The sequence below is a fragment of the Neopelma chrysocephalum genome, unplaced genomic scaffold (assembly GCF_003984885.1).
Source record: "Neopelma chrysocephalum unplaced genomic scaffold, ASM398488v2 Primary Assembly neopelma1_380, whole genome shotgun sequence".
In the NCBI taxonomy this organism is placed as follows: Eukaryota; Metazoa; Chordata; class Aves; order Passeriformes; family Pipridae; genus Neopelma; species Neopelma chrysocephalum.
This window is the reverse complement of record NW_020898044.1, coordinates 303,884-319,152: the sequence shown is the minus strand read 5'-3', so window position 1 is coordinate 319,152 and position 15,269 is coordinate 303,884. Positions and strand designations below refer to the sequence as shown.

The 15,269-nt window shown below is 45.5% G+C and overlaps 1 long non-coding RNA gene across 1 annotated transcript; it reads left to right on the top strand.

Moving 5' to 3' along the window:
* Nucleotides 1-265: 265 nt before the first annotated feature.
* LOC113979054 lies at nucleotides 266-14,745 on the top strand. Its single transcript, XR_003537705.1, has 6 exons — nucleotides 266-574; nucleotides 4,460-4,534; nucleotides 6,957-7,077; nucleotides 10,689-10,773; nucleotides 11,422-11,536; nucleotides 14,006-14,745. It is a non-coding gene; the product is annotated as an uncharacterized LOC113979054 (long non-coding RNA).
* Nucleotides 14,746-15,269: the final 524 nt, after the last annotated feature.

Sequence of the window (15,269 nt, the reverse complement as noted above, 5' to 3'; positions counted from 1 at the left end):
GGGAGAGCAGCAGTAAAACGAGGAATTATGTTGGGAGGAGGAGGAACAGCTTCACTTTTCTCACGGGCAGTGTGGCCCCGGGCAGGGTGGCTGCCAGAGAGCAATTTGTCAGGCATTTGGCAACTGGGCATTGCCAAGTGGAAAAGCAGCGGCACAGGCAGGGATTCAAGGGATGGAGAAGTTGATTTATAAGGGGAGAGATTAAGAAAAAATAAAAATAAAAATAGCAGAGCTAAATATGTCACGTTTGGCTGGGCAGCAGGTGAGGGCTGAGCTAGTGGGATGCCAGGAACCAGGAGGAGTTTTGGGATGCCCAGGGGAGGATTTGTGGCTGACAGGGGTGGCGTGGGTGGATGCAGATGACAGATTAGCCAGGAGAGGGGGCACACACCCATCCTGAGATGGGAGCGTGGATGTGCCAGTGTCTGCAGCAGGGCTGTGCCGAGTCACCAGCTGAGGGCTGTAAATCTCCAGGAAACTTCAGCACAGGGACATCAGAACAAAACTCTCCTTCCCTGCACTGCCCGCCTTCATTTACAACACGACTGGAAACCCTAAATGTACCTGCTTACAGGTAAGAATACTTCAAAGTCCAAATGGATGCTTTTTTCCTCACCTTTTTTCAAACCATCTTGACAACACCTGGATGTGCTTGTGCCCATAAATACAGGCACAGGTCTTTGCTTGTCATGCTGCTGCTTCCCAGAAGAATGGGTTGAATTTTTACCTGGCCCTGCACAGGACACCCCAACAATCCCACCCTGTCCCTGAGAGCGTTGTCCAAACCCTCCTGGAGCTCTGGCAGCCTTGGGGCTGTGCCCACTGCCCTGGGGAGCCTTTTCAGTGCCCAACGACCCTCTGGGGGAAGAACCTTTTCCTGAGATCCAACCTAAATCTCCCCCAGCACAGCTCCAGCTGTTCCCTGGGTCCTGTCACCAGTCACAGAGAGCAGAGACTGGACCTGCTCCTCCTCTGCCCCTTGTGAGGAAGCTGCAACGAGGTCTCCCCTCAGCGTCCTCTTCTCCAGGCTCCTTTCCCACTCTGCCAGCCTCTGTCACCTGGACCATACTTGTCCCCTCCTTGTTTACCTGAGCCTCTATGACCCTCCATCTCTCACAATGGGATGTCTGATGGTTGAGTCCCTCACCTTGTGACACCTTGCTCGTGTCCCTGGACACCGCAGGCTTGGCAGGGGATTTCTTGATGTGCCCCAAGATGGTCCACGGACCTTTGGATCTCTCTGCAAGCAGATCCAGAGCCCAGACTGGACATTTTAGGACAAGGATAGGCCCAGACTCCTGTTTTGAGTAAGCCTGAGGTGGCCACCCCACCTTCATGAATATTAGTCCCTGTGCTTGGGGCTGGTGGCACCCACCTGCTCCTCCCTCACACAATGGGGTCTCTGTCAGACCCCAATACCTTCCTTCTGTTCCCAGGCTTGAAGACAACCCAAGAGGTTTGATCCTTTAATTTCTGCTCCCCTTTCAAAAATTACCAGTTTAATTCCCATGGAGTTCTGGCAGGATGGCTGGGAAGGATTGAGGGATTCTCCATGTCCTTCTTTCATGATGCTGAGCCCAAGGAAACTGTTCTGACATCACTTTTAAATGACATAAAAACTTTCCTGTCCCTGGAGAATAGGAATGTCAAGCTGCCTGCTGGCACAGTTGGCACTAACTGGGCCAGGCTTTCAGCACAATTAGGACAGAGCAATGACAGCTTTTTCCCCTAAAACTTTTTCAGGTGAGGATTAATTTTGGGCTGACTCCCTCTGCTTCCTGAATCCCATCTGGAGATGATGGAGTCGGTGTTCTGTGTGTGGCTTAGCAAGGGATGGCCCTTCTGGTCAAACCCACTTCTGTCTCACCTCTTTGGGCCACATTTTTAGGTGTAAAAGCTGTACTTGAAATACTTCATGAAAAGAAGTGCTAAGACACCCCTACTTCCAGATAACGGGGTAGGGAGAGAGCCAGAGTAGATAACAAAAGGTCAGAGGTGGGTGGAAAAGGGTGAATTTGGGATAAAATACCCCTCAAATTACCTGGACTCAGTTGTTATTGCAGCTGGCTCACGGTTTTATTTGCTTGAACTGAAAACACTTGGTAAATATATCTATATATCTATATGTGCATATAGATATGTAAACTCATATATTCTTCTTTGTATATTTATATAGAAACATATTTTGATCTAAATATATGTAAACATATAAATACACACTAGGGGGACTACAAATAGAATTTAATATAATATTTAAATATAATATAATTTTACTATAAAATAGAATATATATATATTCTATATAAGCAGGAGCTGCCAATGCAGTGGACTTTGTAAAGTGTCTGCAAGACCTTGAATTCCCAGATGAGTTCTGAACTTGTTCTCCAGCAGGATCCCTTCCCACAGCTTTCTCTAGCCCTGCACTCTCCACCCTCCTTCCCATTCCCCTCAGCCTGTGCACAGTGTCATGTCCTTGCTATGCAGTAGCGTCACTGCAGCCACACCCGCTGCTCCAGGACAAATATTTCCACTGGGAAATGCAAGAGTGGGAGAGAAGGAGCTTTGCTGAACCAAGCAAGGCTCAGTGCCACTCACCCCTGCTCTGAGGGCAGCTGAGACATGTCCTTCTCAACCGAAAGGGATCCACCACAATTCACCCTGGGAGGGGGTAGATTCCCTTTTCCTGGAGGATTTGGGTTGGGATGGATGTGCCAATCCACTGACCAGTCCTTCCAGGGAACACAGACAGGAGGAGTTCCTCTGTGGGTAAGGAGAAAGAGAGAGGAATAACGAGATAATGTAGAGGAATGTCATGATTTGGGAAGAGAGGTCTCCAGGCAAGTGCTCTGAGGACAATGACGAGCATGTGAGTTGCTGGATGGAAACAACATCAAGAAGAAACACAGTTTTTTGTTGGGCAGATGTTTTTGCACCACATTTAAGTGAGCGATTTTCGTAGAGTCATGGAATGGTTTGGGTTGGAAGGGACCTTAAATACCATCACATTCCACCCCCTACCATGGGCAGGGACACCTTCCACTGTCCCTGTCCAGCCTGGCCTTGGACACTTCCAGGGATGGGGCAGCCACAGCTTCCCTGGGCAACCTGTTCCAGGGCCTCACCACCCTCACAGGGAAGAATTCCCTCCCAATATCCCATCTATTCCTGCCCTCTGGCAGTGAGAAGCCGTTTCCCCTTGTCCTGTCACTCCAGGCCCTCGTCCAAAGTCCCTGTACAACTCTTTTGGAGCCCCTTTGGGGCTCTAAGTTCTCCCCAGAGCCTTCTCTTCTCCAGGTTGAATAACCCCAGCTCTCTATTGGGGGTTCAAATTGTCTGGGCAAGCATTTCTAAGAAATTTAGGTGGGTCTTGGTTGACTTACTAAGGAAAAGAAGCAAGGACTGGGATTTAGTGAAGATTCCATTTATGTTCAGAAAGCCTTAAGGTGAGGTTGGGAGAATTACAGGTCATCCCTCCTTACACGTGTCCTGGGGAAATCAGTTTGATATTGTATTTAAAACCAGGATAATGAAGTTTCAGGGAGATAGCTCAGGACAGGAGCACATGGACCCAGCAGCCTGTGGAGGAGAAAGGTCTCACAGAGGGATTGCAACTCAATGGCTGCATCAGGAAAAGGGGGGATGAGGGAGACTTGGTGGACACGGTGCATTTGGATGCCCAGGAGGTCTTTAACGAGGTCTAAAGAGCCTCCTGAGGGAGATAAGGGGTCTCAGGGTGAGCAGGAAACTCTTGTCATGGCTCCACAGCTGTGCTGGAAGAAAGCAAATGGAAAATTAAATGGTCAGTTGTGGCAGAAGGTCACGGTGCAGGGATGAGCCCCAGGCGTGCTGTGCTGGTTAATGGGCTGATACACGGCTTGGAAACAGAGGCCAGTGAGGCAGCTGATGGCACAGGACTAATTTAGGTAGTCAAAAGCAAGGGAGGAACTTCAGAGACACCTAAAAAAAGCCCAGGGAATTAGCACCGCCACAGCAGAGAACATTAAGCACTGATAAAATGCAAACTAACACAGAAGAGGGAAAACCAAGCAAATCCTGAGCTGGACAGGGTTCCCAGATAACCTGTGCCTGGTGGAGAGTGACACCTCTGCATCAGGACAGGCAGATCAATACAAACCTCTTCTCACTCTGTAATTGCAGTCACGAAAGCAAACAAACCACTGTGGTTTACAAATACTGGGGAGCTGACTAATGCTGGTAGCACCTTCACAGAAAAATCAGTGTGCTGTCCTCAAAAAAGTGACAGCAAAGTCACTCAGATTGTCGTGACTGGGACCCGGGGCTCGAGGCAACTGAGTCACTGGGAGAGACTAAAAAATACCTGCATTGTTTACAACACAAATAAGGGGGCTATTTTGGAAAAGCACATGAGGTAATACAGGCTGTTTGATGTCACAGGATGCAGCAGACCACAGGTGTGCTGAGACTTGTTGTCTTGCAGATTAAAAGGAAGACAAACCCTGGGATTAGGTTATCAGGTCAGCTCTCCTTCCAGAGGAGGCCGACAGGCACAGGGGTGAGTCTGTGTTTCCTTCGTGCTATACCATCAAAATAGAATCATTTAGGCTGGAAAAGCCCTCTAAGATTGTCAAGTCCAGCCATTAACCCAGCACTGCCAAATCTACCAGTAAACCATAGAATCATAGAGTCAAAAAATGGTTTGAAAGGGACCTTAAAGACCACCTTGTTCCACCCCCCTGCCATGGGCAGGGACACCTTCCACTATCCCAGGTTGCTCCAAGCCCCATCCAACCTGGCATTGGACAATTCCAGGGATCCAGGGGCAGCCACAGCTTCTCTGGGCAACCTGTGCCAGGGCCTCTCCACCCTCACAGGGAAAAATTTCTTCCTAACATCTACTCTAAAATTCTCCTCTTTTAGTTTGAAACTCTGCCCCTTGTCCTTTGACACTCCACCTGGTTAAAAAGTCTCTCTATTTTTTTATAAGCTCTCATTATAAGTACTTGCAGTAACACGGCAGCTCCGGGGTTGTGGAGTGGCAGGTCCTGTTCCCACTGTCAAGAAGTGGTGTGGTTTTTTATCTCACACCCCTTCCCCCCTGTGCCTGTCACGTAAAAATTCCAGATGGACACGGATGGGGGCAGCTCCTCTGGAGCCCCCAGGTCTGCCTGGTGCAGGCTGTTTCCTTCCCAGGGCCACAAAGCCTTACAAGTGCTGCTGCTCTGACCAAACACAATTTTTAGATGCTTGATCATAAGCACTGGCCCTTTTCCAGAAAGTCAAAAACCCCTGGTAGCATCAGCCGTATGAAAAATTTGGCAGCTTCTCTGCATGTTTTGAGTTGTTCACGGAGGGGCAAAGATACACTTTGCTGGATTTTTTTCTTTGTTTGTTTGTTTGTTTTTTTCTTTCCCTGATGTAGGCAGTTTCTGGTGGATCTGCTCTCAATTTTGTCCCATCAAGTACGATTATTGGACTTCCTTCACTGATGAGTTTGGGCAGGGAGTTGGACTCGATGATCCTGATGGATCCCTTCCAAACTGAGATATTCTATGATTCCATGTGGATGCAATCAAAACATTGACCTCCCTCTCATGTACCTGGCAGGAAACTCAACCCCCTGGGGTGTCTCTGGTTTAGTCTGGTGGGATTTTGTGATGTCCACGTCACTTTAGCCCTTCAGCAGGTCCCTGACTGCTCTGACCAACAGTGGAACAGCTTTCCAGTTCCTGGCACTGCCGTATCCTCAGGCATCATCCCACCTCTGTGCCAGGGCAAGAGCGCAGGTGTTGATGGATTTCTTGAGCTGTGGTGCAAGAAGAGCATAAATCATGCAAAGCATAATGATATCCAGGCCATTAGTGTGTGTGTGGAGGAGGGATGGTGGCCTGGAGCAGGTCTCCTTGCTGTGGTGGAGGTGGGAGTTAAATTGCATGCTGGGGAGAAGGGTTTGGGAGCAGGGAAGGTTTTCCCAATCCCTGCGTGAATGGAGGATATTCTGACCACCATCAAGATTTTAAAAGGAGGTAGAGAGAGGAGAAAAGATGCTGGTGTGGCTATTAATGCTCCTGGTTAGAGAGAGATCTGAGCCAGCCAGAACTAAGAGAGGAAAAACATTGGGAGAGATCACCTGCGGGATCAGTGGACTCTAACTTGGGAATGCTCACAGGCAACTCTCCCAGAGATGAGAACAACTGTCAGATTTATATTTATTTCCTTTGGAGCTGATTTCACTACCCCGCATCAAGGTGCTTTGCAGCCAAGTGCTGCATTTTGGGCCTTTATTGAACTGCAGCTCATTTAGATCAGAGCAGCAGCCTTCCAGTAATTGCAACAATTTTCTTCTTAGCTCGGAGTCATTAAGGAGGAGGATAAAGAGCAGGAGAAGGGCACGAAAAATGAAGCTGTGCACCTCAGCACAGAGAGGCAATTGGTGCCACAGCAGCCACAGTGACCAGGGATAAGGGTGGTGGAGGTGTGGTACCTACCTGAGCCAATCTCTGCTTTTACACCTCGGAGCAGGTGTTGCTGCTTCACTTGAAAAACACACTTTCCAAAGAGAGAAAAAAAGGGAGAAGTTATGGAGAACAAAAAAAGGGAGAGAAAAAGAAGGTGTTTTTTTTTTCTGAATAGATGTGTATGTACACGGAGAACACGAAAGTGCTTTTATCATAAACTTCAATTACAGTAAATAAGACCGTATTTTCGTATCCACTGGGGAGGTCTGATGAGGACATATTAGCATAAAAGTGACTCAATCTCTGTGTCTAGATTCCTCTGAGTACACCCCATTTGTTTTCTGCTTCTAATGAAAAATTTCACTTCCAACCATCAGCGTTTTTTTTCCCCAGCTGACGATATTTACACACATTTTGTTTTGGAGTGAGCGAGGAAAAATCCAAACAACACTGGGATTTTTGGTTAACTTCCTCCATTATCTGGGTAAATGCTGTTTGTGCCCCCCAAATGACTCCCAGGATCTCCTGAAGCTGGAGACACGAGCTCTGGGAGCTGCTGTCAAGCATGTGGAGTGTCCTGGAGAGACGGGTCACAACCAGCTCCTGAGTCCTCTCCTCTCTCCTTGGTGAGACTCAAACAGTAAGTACTGGGGTGTCAGGGTGAGAAGTTCTTTCTCTTGGAAACACATCCCTTGACCTTGGAGCCCTTTTAGTTGCTGACCATTCTGGTGATGAGAGAGAAGCGATGAAGGTCTCTAACCAGTCAGAACAAATTTGGATGATGAAAACTTAGCTCACTCCTGATTTATGAGCGCTGCCGGGGTGCAGGGTGTGCCGACCTTCAGAGCACATCTGAAATGGAACAGCAGGGACTGTGGTTTTCCCCTTGATGCAAACAAATCAAAACCAGCAGGGAAGAAGAGCAGTTTTAATTTTTTTTTTTATTATCATTTTAGTATTCTGAATGGCAGCCAATGTTTCTGAATTAAGTGTCTTTAAAAAATGTGCCCGGACAGCTCGTGGCTGTTTGAGGGGTGTACGTGGGGCTGCTCTGTGGCCTGGTAGGAGCTGTTGCTTCTGAGGTTCTTCAGAGCCTCTAATCTGGCTGTTCCTCTCCAGGAAAAAAAATAAAAATGTAAAGCTCTACACTCTGCCTGTCACGTAAAAAGGGACAACATTTCTCACTGGAGCCTCGGAGGAATTTAACCCAACACAAATGGTAGCCCACAAAAAAAAAAGCACCTCCTAAAGGGCAGAGCTGGAAGCCTTGCACAGATGTGATGTCTTCCAAAGGATCTCGGTTTTGAGGAATAAAGAATGTTGGAGGTCTCTAACTCAGTCCTTTGCTCGACATTGGGCCAACCCCAAGGTTGCCCAGGGCCTTGTTCCATCCAGTTTCAGGTATCTCCAAGGTGGAAGCTGCACATCCTTCTGGACTCCTGGTCAGGAAATATGGGAAAATGGGAATTTCTCTTGTTGGGTGTTGAGCCCATCGCCTCGAGGGGAGCCTGGCTCTGTCTTCTCCACAATCCCACTGGAGCAGTGCAACCAGATGCCCACCTCAAACCTTGTTTTCTCTGGAATGGGTGAACCCAGCTGCCTTGGCAACTCCTTTGTGTGCACCCTCCAAACTCCTGACCACTTCTGTGGCCCCTGGACTCACTTTTTCCACCCTTGTAGGGCAGCCTGGCCTTCCAAAAAACTGACAGCCCTTCCCACAAACTGACAACCCTTCCCAAACCTGAAGATCCTGGGGACATCTTCTGGAGATGCCCAGATATCTCCCCTGGATGGGGAAGCATAACACTGTTTTAACTTTCCCTTTCTTTGATTAATTATTTATGGCCTATGCAAATGCTAAAGTCCTTTTTTTTCCTTTTTACTCTTTTTTTTCCCTTTTCAACTCATGATTATATTCTCCCTGCTCTGTTTGATCTGAGACTCTCAAAGCAAGAGGTTCATCCAGCTCCTCTTTCAACCTCCCTCATAGTGAGCTGCAGAGCTGGAAGCCTTTTCCTCCTTTTGTTCTGCACTCTGCTGAGAGACTCCAATTTCATTTGAAGACATTTCCAAATCCTTCTTCAGTTATTTTGGTACCCTATCCCTCCATCAGGTATTACCTCTTGAAGACACCTAGGATTTGGAATATTTTTTGGAATATTTTTATGCAATTATGGATTTTTTTTTTCCTATTTACTTGAATTACTAAAATGAATAAACTAATCCATGTAAAGTCTGGGCTGTGTCTCTTGTCTACCCATGAGCTCTTTTTTTCTGTGTTGCTAACAGCATTTTTAGGAATGCATTGGCAAAAGCACCATTTTCTTGTTTAAAATAAACACATGACCCTTTTACTTTGCAGTTGCCCGTCACATGGACTTTTGCTGTTTGACTGTCCATTGCTCCCTGGGAAAAAAGTATTGGATCCAGTGCAGTTGGCATATGAGGCATAATGTTCACAGTATCCATACACTCAGTGGCTTTTGAAATTCCTCTCCAGTGGTATCATCCATCCCTCTTCCACTTTTCTTTTCCATACAGTCAACACTGGCTACTTTTACAAAGGTTTTATAGTGGTTATAGCCTTGTTTCTACATTCAGCAGTTTATCCTGAAAAGGTTCCCATCTCTTTAAGCTGTCATGGGATAAGGTAAAAGGTCTTCTGGCTTAATAACAGATAGAATAAACAGAGGAGAAGCAAAAAAAAAATATGATTAAGCAGTCATTTCTGACACTGGACAAATTTAATAGATCCAAAAAAGATCTGGGAAAAAGTGTAAATAGGTTGGTGACAGTTTGGTGAAGATCCTTCATTATTCAGGGCAGTCAAAGCTAATGCTAAATGTGAATATTTGTGCAAGGGATGTCTTGATATCGGATTAGCAGGTGGTGAATTTAATGCTGATGAATGCAAAATAATGCAGATGAGGGAAAAACTATGCAGAGGTGGGCATGCACTCAGGAGCAGGGAATTAGCATTCAGGGAAAGGCCACTGGATCTTTGGGAATAGCTGAAATGGGAACCTCAGCTCTGTGGTCAGAAAGGCCAAAATACGGTAGGAGTTGCTGGGAAAAGAATTGAGGATAAAGATAAATATAATTATTCCATGTGCATGATGATGTTATGCACGTGATGTTATTCCTGGTGGAGCTGCAACTGGAATAGTCAGGTTAACTTTGGCCACAAGCCCTTAAAAAGGATGTAAAAGGCCTAGAAAAGGTCAAGGTTGGGAGACACATCCCTGAAAAGTGTCCAAGGCCAGGTTGGACAGGGCTTGGAGCAACCTGGGATGGTGGAAGGTGTTCCTGCCCATGGCAGGGGGTGGAAGGAGATGGGCTTTAAGGTCCCTTCCAACCCAAAACATTCCATGGTTCTATGATAGGACTCCTCCCTCAGAAAAGAGATGGTGAGGATGGCCATGATGGTCTATAATTTCTGAATTAATTACAACCATTTATGCAGAGCAAAAAGTCATTATGCAGAAGTCATTGCCACAGGGCAACTTGGAGGCTGAAAGCAGAGGTGGGCTGAAAAAGGAATTGGAAAAATCCAGTGATCCGAGGCCCATTGGTGACAACTTCTTTGCATGCCCCGAGTGTCAAAATCCAATTCCTTGGCTTACAGAGAGGATGGAGAGAGAGAGAGAGAGAGCTCCCAGGCTGTCAGTCAGGTTCTTTTCTCTGCTAATAAATCCCTCCAAAATAAATACCTAAATGAAAAGGGTGGGAAAAAAAAAAGAAAAGAAATAACTTGTCCGGCCAATTTTGCAGCAGCAAAAATAGCTGCAAGGGGCCCTTGGCAGAAAAATGTAATTCAAAGAAAATGGGTGCTAAAAATAAAGTTGGAAATAAATAAATTACAGGAGAGGAGAGGAGACTTTACCTTTCCATGCAGGTTCCTTTAGGTCAGCAGCAGATGCCTCAGCACAGGGTATTTTCTCCTTTCAGAAGAACAGGTGCAATCTTTGGCCAACACTTAAAGCTCAGCAGGACTTGCCAAACCAGACAGAAAAAAGTTTATTTTTAAGGGCAGACAGCATATTTTGGTAATTGAGCCTGACCTCCTGTGTAAGCAGAGCAGGAGAGCAAACTTCTGCATCAAACCCACTACTTTTCTCTCATCCAGAGCATGTATTGCAAAATAATTCTCTCCTTTCTCCCAAGTTTTGCATTTCAAGAACCCCTCAAGTATTTGAGAAAAATTGTTCTGTTTGTTAACTACTCCCTGTGCTCACTTTGATTTAATTTCAGTTTCCCTGACCTCATCTTCCTGCCAGTGGATTTACTAATCCTTTGCCTGTGGAATGACAGAGTCCTGCTTCCCAGGTCCCAAGAGGTCAGTGCAGAGAGAGGGGTTCAGCTGGAACCTGTGTGACCCTCAGGAACAGCACCATGCCAGGGGAAAGATGATCATTTATCCAGGAGAAACTGGAGACTGGACAAAAAAGCTAAATCATGTCTATAGTAAATTAATCAGCAGGGGTGTGTTTAATTCCTTTTTACAGGCAGTTTGTTGGCACAGCCATTTGTCTTTGCTCGGTTTGAAAAGCTGGAGGTGGGATAAAAACCTACAGTGCGAGCAGAAATAGATGGCCAAGTCACAAAAATTGAAAAAACCCAATTTTTAATTCTGTAGGTGTAGGCTGGGGAGAAGAATAATAGAATACTGGAATGGTTTGGGTTGGAAGGGAGCTTAAAAACCTCCCAGTTCCAACTCCTTGCCGTGGGCAGGGACACCTTCCACTAGCCCAGGTTTCTGCAATTCTCATCCAACCTGGCCTTGGACACTTCCAGGGATCCAGGGGCAGCCACAGCTTCTCTGGGCAACCTGTGCCAGGGCCTCCCCACCCTCACAGCCAAGAATTCCTTCCTAGCATCTAATCTAAATCTCTCCTCTTTTAATTTAAAACTGTTCCCCTTTGCCCCATCGCCTTCTACCTCTAAAAAGTCACTCCCTCTTTTTTTCATAAACTCCCTAAAAAAGAGGTGAGAGCAAACACATGGAGCAGCTCAGAATATGGAATGATGCAGCTCACAGGAACCTCAGGACTGCCCCACCACCTGCAGCAGGATCCATCCTGTCTAAGGTGCTACCCAAGGTAAATATTTGCCTGGACTCCAGTGAGGGAGAATCCACAGCTTTTCTGGGCAACTGATTCCAGCAGTGGAATATTAGAAAAGTCATTATTGATTTCTGCATCAGCCACATGATGATGTAGCAGCTGCACTCAACATGTGGACTTTTGGGCAGCCTGAGGAGGACATGAGACACAGTCTGGGTATGATGGTGACCACAGACAGAAGAGTGCTTTTGCAAAGAGAGCATCAAAAAGTGATAAAGATAAGTTAGAAGGATAAATTCCATCCATATTTATGTCTGTATGCCTACACAGATTGTGTAGATGTATCTATTAATACATATATATGAATATGTACGTATAAAAAAACATATTTATACTCTGTCAGCCCCCCTCTCACATACCCTAAAGCTTTGAGAAGCATCATTGAAGCTTGCAAGCCTAAAACAGGTTAGAAATGGAAGTGCCACAGCGATTAGAGTCAAATACTGGATTTGCACCGTGAATCATGTGCTGAGCACTGGGGTGATAAACATGCATAAAACAATGGCAGTTTACTCACAGATTAACAACTGTGCTGTCGAGGGAGCAAACCTTTTAAACCCATAAAACTACCCTGCTGCTGTGAGAAAAACAGGGTTACCCAAGGGCATTCCCTTTTTCCAAGAACCTGCCGAGAAATTCCAGTCTGTGTCAAGGCAACTTGTAGATGAGAAAGAGTTTTTGGCATAACTCCATGCAAATTTCATTTGGCCTTGCATGTTCTAGTTGTTTAATACTGGGTTTGGGGATTTAGGGGTCTCTTCTTGTGTTCCTGTCAGTTTTCTGCATTTCAAACACCTTCTGCAAACTCTGGAAAGTCCCCACTGACAAGGAGAAAGACAGTGGTATTGCTCTCCTAATGATGCCACCTGGAACCTCCTGGCCACTGATGGGGTGGAGATTTGGGACCTTCTCTTCCCCAAAACCACTCTCCTGCCACGACTGAACTCAAATTTCTGATCCATGAGTTATTCTGTGAGGCTTTAAGGCAGCCACAGATCTGCCAGGAGAGAGCAGAGGGATTTGAACAGGCTGTGTCTCAGAGCAATGGTGCTGCTACTTAATTATGGTCACATTTCAGTGAGATTTATGAATCATCTACAGCCCTTAGGGAATTATTTTTTTTTTTTTTTCTCCATCCAGAAAGAAGCAGCTGCGAAGGAAAGAAAAGTAAATATTCAGCACAGGAGCTGCACTGGGCCCGGATTTTTTTTTTGGTGAAAATCCAAATGCTCTCTCTGAGGTCTCAGTGAGACTTTCAGCCATGGTCAGCTGGACTATCGTGGGCAGAGCCCCTCGTTGCCTCAGTCTTTTGGAAGGTAAAGGAGAGAAGTGAAGAAAGCCCATCAATCCCCAAACTGTGTGAATTGACCTGCTTGGGGCTGTGCTGTAAAAAGATTAGATTGGAGATCTGGGCATAATAAATGCAAGACAATGTTGCCAGAAAACACATAAAGCCTATTTTTGATGCCCACACCCTGCCCTCAAACCCCAAGGCACCCGTTATCCACCAGCACTGCAGGCAGAAATGTTGGGTAAGTTTGGTTTGGTAGCAATGGAACTGAACATCTTGCTATAAACCTTTTCTTTTCCTGGTCTCATGGGACCTCAGTGTCGTTTTCTATCTCTGATTTGTTCTTTCCACCCCGCCTTGGCAGGACTCCAAGGATCTCCAGGATGCCACAGGGACTGGGTGCTGGGATCCACCCTGCAAGTCAAGCGTTCATCTGACTCTTGGTGATGAGTTCAACCTCAGCAAATACCCCGTGTCCTCTTTTCCTGAGGGAAGAGAAGGGATCAGTCCTTCACATTCTGTCTGTTCTTTGCCCAACATTTATTTCTGTTCCCAGCTCACAGGTCAGGCTCTTCTGCTGTGATCCTGAGTCAGTTTTGCACAACAGGTTTTCCGTCCTATTTCCACGTGCAGATGTCTTGGATAGCCTGGGATGGCTCAAATGCAATGAAACACCTATATTCAGGCAAAAAAATATTGTTTCTTTTTCTCTAGTGAAGTTTAAACATGACTCACACACAGATCCTATTGGAATGGAGGTGTTTTAATCCATGAGCTGAATCCCACAGACGGGACTGAGAAAAAGCAAACTTAATTATCAGTGACCTTAATGTCACTCTCCACGATGTTGTGTCTCCATGGAGGGACATTCAGATGTCTGAAAGTGGAAAAAAAAAAAAAGGTGGAAGCCTTTGCACAGGATGGCTGAAGTTTCTTGGGAAAACTCCAGGCAAATCCCAGCCCCAGCTACAATCTCTGTCCGGTGGAAAGATTGTAAAAGTCAGTTTATTGAGGAGATGGTTTCCAAATTCTGAGTGGTAACAGAAATTCCCCAGCAGGAACTGGCACACAGTGATGGCAAAATCATATGACCTTGATGGTTTAATGTGCACTGGAGACTAATCTTGAATTTTCTGTTTAATTTCTCATTTCAGCCTCTGAGCAGGAAAATGAATGATGTAACTGGGGCATGGATGGGCCCAGTTCAGATGGAGGGGACACACAGAGCCTGGGTCCTTCCAGCTGAATCCCCTCTCTCATGATGGAAACTGGGAGGAATAGAAGGAAAGAAAAAGCCAACAGTGAAATATCCCTTGAAATATTCTCCCAGCTGACAGCAATTGCTGCCTCAGGGATTTCTCAGCTCAGAGATTATATAAATGTTTCCAACAGCCCTTGATGGACTTACCTGTCACCGAGGCCCCCAGATGCTGTTCTAACCCCTACAGACTTCTGGCAGATGCAATATCTCGTGGTGATGAGCTGCACCGTTCAAAAATGTACCTCATTTTGTTCATTTTGATAATTGGGTTTGATGTCATTTTATGAGAAACAGAGAACAGTCATCCACTATTCATCTTGTCCCCAGCACTCCTGGTTTTATAGAGCTCCATTGTGTTCTTCCTCAGTCATCTCTGTGTTCCAGGAAAGTGCCCCTTGATTTAATTATCCTTTAGATGGAAACTATCCTGTATCCATTCTAGGTCCCTTCTATCTTTCTAGAGCTGGACTAATTAAAAGGAAACAGTGGTCAAATTACATGTACATCATTGATGTATTCAGAGCTGCAAAGGTATTTCCAAGGTCATTCTCCATCTCTTCCATTCTTTGTCCCCAAATTCCCTGATGTATTTTCCACCTCTGACTGTTATCAAGTACTGATCCAGTGTTTTCATGTTGTATCTCCTTTTGGTTTTTCCTTTTGCCTTTCCCTGTCCTGTCTCAGATATGTGTCACATATATATTTTTATATATATATATTTATATATATATATATTCATATATATATTTTTATATATATATTCATTTATATATTTATATTTTACAGATAAATATGTATTTTTATATATATGTGTATATATGTGTGTGTGTATATATATACACACATATATATATACATATATATATATATAAAATATATATATATATATATGTAAGAATCACCGAATGGTTTGGGTTGGAAAGAACTTTAAAGACCTCCCTGGGACACCTTCCACTAAACCAGGTTACTCCAAGCCCCGTCCAACCTGGCCTTGAACACTTCCAGGGATGGGAAATCCACATCTTCTCTGGGCAACCTGTGCCAGGGTCTCACCAATCTCACAGGGAAGATTTTCTTCCTAATATGTAATCTAAACCTAATCTCTAGATGTGGCAGGTGCAACCCCTTCATCCCTGAGATTGTCCTCTCCTGACTTG